Here is a 6089-nt window from a genome sequence, read left to right as displayed (position 1 = left end):
ATAACGTTAAGAATTGTGTCACCAGCACCATCAGTCAGCCTCAGCAGCTAAAACCACGACAGAGGGCGAAGATCATTGAGAAGTGGATTGATGTTGCCAAGGTACACTTGTTCTTTAGTGATTTTTAACCTTTATGACAGGGTAAAGCACTCAGTGCATGAAACAAACATGGTGGAAGAGAGCAAGCAGTTCCTACGATGTGTTGAGATGTTTAGGGTTTGAAAGCCTCTCGAATTGACGAGCAGAATTAGAATTGAATGCTTCATGGCAAATCCTAGCATTTGTAATTTCCATAGTGTTGGCTGCTAATAGTTCATGCCTCAGTTTACAGTTGCATTGAAATATTAAAGTTTTCTTTCCCATCAAAAATATTTCTGTGGAGAAATAAAGGAAACTGATTTCAGATTTTTAGTGGCCCTTCAAACACAAAGTTACTTATTAGGCATAACAGAATGTTGTTTGCCTCCCTTGCGAGCGGTGATCAGATTTATGATACATTGTAAATGTTATTCTCAGTTTTCTGCGTTCCATATGCCCGTATGATGGCCCTTCAGTAACTTGCCTGGTTGTCTGTTTCTTATGTGTTTGCCAAAGGAATTTGTCTTTGCATTTTAATCAGCAATTGGTAAAAGGATGAGGAAGGGCTGTCATACCTGATGTCTGGCTTGTCTTTGTCATCAATATGTAGCATTCCCACGATTACATTTGGAAAGAATCAAGACAGGAAGCCAGTAATTAACTAATTAAGTGAATTAAGTAATTTATTCATATTCATTTTATCATCCAAAATGGCACTGGATCATAGCAACAAAAGTGTATTATCATTGAAATTTCCCATATTCATGTGCCAATAAAATATTTAGTCATTCGAAAGGTTGGGAATGAAGATTCATAATAATACCTTTGCCAGGCATTTGAGACAAGTCTGGTTTGGCTCTTGGCAACACTGCCTGCATGGATTTGGACTCGTAAAGAATCTTAAAGCATTGATGTCTGTCTCCAGTTTCACAATCCAGAGAAGTTGAAATGAATGGAGGCAGACACCCAGTCATAGACATGGATACATGAGCTCCTGACAGGCTGTCCGTGCCGACCTAGAAACTGGTGCTGTCAAAGGCCATTCTGAAGACGAGTTGCCACCTTCCAGTGATCACTTGGCTGACTCTTCCGGTTGTCATTTGAGTTGACAAAAGTTGATGAGGGTCCTTATCCATGTTGAAGTGTCCTCCGTCACTTACTTTTTACTGCAGCAGCCTTTGTTGCCCTCAAGCCGGAAGACTGTGGGCTTGAGATCTTACCTGCTGGACTTAATCAGATAAGGCATCTATCTAATGATGCCCAGTGAGGCACATCCACATAAAGCCAATATTGTCTAATGACCCTCTCCCTCCTTGGCCTTCCTCGCTAAGCAGAAGTGGTTTTGAGAGCTGAGAACAAACAATTGCAGGCTTCCTACTCTCCTGCCCCTCGGCCCCTCCCAACAAGTTCAAATTTATGCTTGGGGAAGGGAGGTTTGATTTGTTCTATTCTTCTCCCTGCCTCCGTGGGGCAGGCAGATGAAGGGCATTCACATGCTATCCTCACTACGATTAGTTAACTCAGTCTCAATAACATTGTGATTCATAAAAGTAGACTCAATTTTCTGATTTGTACGCTTTCCTTGAATGATTATCTCATGTGTCAGGCCCTGCCCTCCTATGCTGGCAGAAAATGTAATCTGTCATTCATTTATCAGCTGAATACAATGGATATAACACAGATGATTACCCGTCTCCAGCTCCCTAACTTCGCCACTTCCACCACTCAGATGGCAGTGTCTCCAACTTATTCATTCGAATCTTTGCTTTGGCGTCAGTAACCATGTCTAACGAGTCAAGTGTTGGCAGAGAGTGAAATGTCTCAGAGGGAAAAAAAATGAAGATCAAGTTTTAAGTCGCTAAGATTTGTGGAATTTTTGCCCCCACAAAGTCGTTTGTTAATGCTGTTATTTTTGCAGATCACGTTTTTCTGATGGAACATTTTAATGTCTGAGGTATTGGGTCATGGGGAGCCACTGTTTTTCCCACAGAACTCATGTTTTATGTTCTCACAGGAATGTCGGATTTTGGGAAATTTCTCTTCAGTGTGTGCAATTACCCGTGCATTGCAAGCAAATAACATCTTTGAGTTTCAGAAGACTTGGGCAGCCGTGTCAAAGTGAGTCATTTTTCTGGAAAAGCCGTGTCGTTATTTTTAATAAATATGTGGTAGGAATTTGCAGGTTTCACCTCCAAGTTTACTTGCCAAAGTGATCTTCACACTCCAGATGTGTTGACAGGATTACCAGAGGCACTACAGTGCAATCCCAACAATTGGCGTACTGGCAGAATCTTTCATTCTTTCACTAAGGAGTGAGGAGTTAATTTTCTACAGTGGAAAAAGAAAACTGTTTGACAGCTTAAAATATTGAACTATTGTGTTCCAAAACTGATCTGCTGTTGGATGTAACATAAGGCAGTTTCCTGTGGATGTGCTGTGACGGGGTGATATGAACTGGAGGTTTGTATAGGAACCTGAAATACAAAGAACACAATTATTTTAATCACCCAAGAAAGCAGTCGAGACCTCTTTGAAGTGCGCACTTGTAGTTTATATTCCTGTGCCGTAGAAGATTTGATCATGATTGTTTTTTTGAGGCAGCTTGGAGGTGAAATCTCACTTGCTGTGATGAGATTTCCTAAAACTACTGCAATGAAGGGCTTTTGTGGCACAGTGGTAACATCTCCATCTCTGGGCTTAAATAATCTGGGTTCAAATTCTGTCTGATGAAGGGTCTAGGCCCGAAATGTCAGCTTTTGTGCTCCTGAGATGCTGATTGGCCTGCTGTGTTCATCCAGCTCCACACTTTGTTATCTTGGATTCTCCAGCATCTGCAGTTCCCAATATCTCTTGGGTTCAAATTCTACCTGCCAAAGAGATGTGTCAAAACATATCTGAACTGTTTCATTAAAATAACTGCAATTGTTTGAAAAATGCTTCACTGCCCTTCACTGTCTGTATTACTTGCTTATTTGTCAGATTCCATGTCAGCTGTTTGCAATCTTGACTCTATTCTGTCAAGAGTAATTTGTTTTATTCTCTTGACTAGGAGCACAAAGGCAACATTTGAAGATCTTTCAAATCTCATCTCCGAAGATGGCAACATAATGACAAGTAGCCAGCACGAAAAACAGGTAAGCGTTTGCATTTGGCACTGTGCATCGATATTCAGGGCATTATAGGTATTTTCAAGCAAAATATCTACAATGAATTACATTGGTGTCTGAATGCATACAAATACTGTGAATCAATAATGCAACAAGGGATACATGTATTACATATGGATGGTCTAACTTGGCTCAAGTCTTCCAAAATCGTTCTGTCATGATGCAACCTTCATAGATTATCTTTCTCAGTGTTCGTTATCTTGGAAGTTTGAACACTTGCACAATGATATTAAAAGCAGGATATATGTCAGTTTTCTTTTCTTTTGATTTGCACACTTGGAGGGCCTCGTAATTAATTAAAGCCAAGGCAAAACACGAATAGCTTTAATTGGTTCTCGTTAGTGTTTTTGTTCAATTAACATGTCTTCCTTTTATTGTTCTCTGCGGTAATAAATATTTACTGCATTGGAAGTGAGAGATAATCACATTGCTTTGTTTGTTGAGCATTTCAGACATCAACTATTTCGTTTCAACTAGCTTGGACCACCACTGACATTTCAAACTAACTTCAAAAACCTTCTCAAAAAGCATATTGTTTTACCAGGTTTCGAGACATTCCTCCTCACTCTGTATGTCATGCTGTTTGCCCAGTCATTTTGTTCCTGAATTTTACAAAGTAACAAAATAATTTGTTAGTTATAAACATTTTGGTGTCACTTGACCAAACTAGTGTGTCCAGGACAGTAAGGAGGCAAGATGCAAGTTTTCTGTTGAATCATTCTTAGATTAAATCAAAGCAGTTTGAAGGTGGTACTTGAAGAGGACGAAATGCAGCATTCATGTTGGGTTGTTAACAATTTGACAGACACTCCGTTTTTCATACTGCTGAAAGTTCTAGTTGAGGTTGACGAAGTTTTGGCATTGCTGTCCATCTGCTGGCTCCATAATTTCTACGGTGCTGCTGTCACACCTTGTTTATTATGTTTGCTATTGGTGCACAGTGCAGAATTCCAAATTACTTTTCATATCTGGCTTGAATCTAAAAGTAGATTTGTTTTTAATAATCAAAAACGTGTGTTGTGCAGGATGATTGCGTTTGTGGTGTCAATTTCTATAAATATACATGGGAAAATCTGAGTTCAAGATTGGACAGTTGTTTAACTTCCATAATGCTGTCTCCCAGATTGTACAGTGAATATCGATGCATGGTTCGTTAATCTTTAAGCATATTACACAGATGTTCTCTGGCAATATGGCTTGCTAAGCTTTACTTTATATGGGTGTGCCATTCGCCAGGCCACCATATCAACACTTACTGTCGATCCTTAGTTGACACTGAGTGTAGTGATAATATACCACCTTGATATACCATAGCGTATTTTCTGAAAATACTTCCCCAAATGTGACTGTCTGGTGAATTTCACCTGAGTGAGCCAGCAATCATCATTTTCACTGTTGTGTTTTTAAATCTCAGAAAATATAATTTGAAACCTCATTTTAAATGCAGTTTGAAGCAGCAACTTCACCATGTCCAACAATTTGATTTGCACACTTGGATGGGAATCTGAAATAGTTGCCAAGTGATTGTTTTATGGGTTAAACATTGATACTAGTTTTGTGATAAACTATTGTGCGTGGGATAAATTGTAATATCACTTCCAAATATCATTGCCTGGCTATCACCTCTTGAGTTTGAATTGGCCAAATGTTGACATAAGGCTTTAGCGTTGTAAAATGTTTTTACAATAAAGGCTTGAGTTTTGAAATCTCTTCTGTTATCTCATTTGATATTATGGGAGATATAGATTAGATGCAGTGAATGAATAGTTGGTTTTCTATGTACATTTTCAGGATGGAGCTTCAAAATTTGCCACCCTCAACAGCACCTTGAAAGAGAACAAAATACTGACACACAAAACACTGAAAGTAACAAAGAAGAAGGTAATCATCCCTTTATGTTTAATATTGGAATGAAACGTTCTCAAGTTGAAGCAGTTAATCTTGAAGCTTTACAAGTAAATCTGATTTATCTTTCCATAATGGTGTATCTTTGTTATAACTATGCTGTAAAGCAGTTCTCCGGGTAACTAAAGGGAAGTTATCAGCATTGCTGCTACTTAAGCCATTGAACATGTTTGGTTATATGTTTGAAGCTATAACTATGCTGCTTGTTGCATATCTATCAGTGTGTTGGGTTGTGGGTAGAATATTTCTACATTGAACGGAAGTAAATCTGCGAGGCCAGGCAGGTATGCACAAACATTTCCCATGGTCTGATGGATAAATACAACAGTCAATACAGTGTGGAGCTGAAGGAACTCAGCAGGTCAGGCAGCATGAGAGGAGCAAGAAAATCAACGTGTCAGGTCAGGACCACACTGTATTGACTCTGACTCCAACATTTGCAGTTCTTGCTGTCTTTGAGAAATGGTTAGCATCACTGGTGGTCCAGTGGTTAGGATTCGGCGCTTTCACCGCTGCGGCCTGGGTTCGATTCCCGGTCAGTGCAGCACATTTTGGGGTGGCTCAGTGGCTCAGTGGTTAGCATTGCGGCCTCACAGTGCCGGGGACCCAGGTTGGATTCCAACCTCGGGTGACTGTCTGTGTGGAGTTTGCATATTCTCCCCGTGTGTGCATGGGTTTCCTCCCGGTGCTCTGGTTTCCTCCCACAGTCCAAAGATGTGCAGGCTAGGTGGGTTGGCCATGCTGAATTGCTGGTTGTGTTCAGGGGTGTGTGAGCTGTAGGGGATGGTTCTGGGTGGGATGTTTCAAGTGGCGGTGTGAAATTGGTGAGCCGAAGGGCCTGTGTTTACACTGTGGGTAATGGAATTTAATCTCAATACAACATCTTCGCTGAAGCATTGAAATATGCCGACGCTCACAAAGGCAGAGATTCAGGTACTC

The 6089-nt window shown here is 40.3% G+C and overlaps 1 non-coding gene across 1 annotated transcript; it reads left to right on the top strand.

Annotated features, from left to right (window-relative positions):
• The first annotated feature begins 5619 nt into the window (after window positions 1-5619).
• On the top strand, window positions 5620-5694 carry trnae-uuc (transfer RNA glutamic acid (anticodon UUC)). The gene has a single exon. It is a non-coding gene; the product is annotated as a tRNA-Glu (tRNA).
• The last annotated feature ends 395 nt before the right edge of the window (window positions 5695-6089 follow it).

This window comes from Stegostoma tigrinum, chromosome 8 (genome assembly GCF_030684315.1).
Source record: "Stegostoma tigrinum isolate sSteTig4 chromosome 8, sSteTig4.hap1, whole genome shotgun sequence".
Lineage (NCBI taxonomy): Eukaryota > Metazoa > Chordata > Chondrichthyes > Orectolobiformes > Stegostomatidae > Stegostoma > Stegostoma tigrinum.
This window is presented reverse-complemented; position numbering and strand designations above follow the sequence as displayed.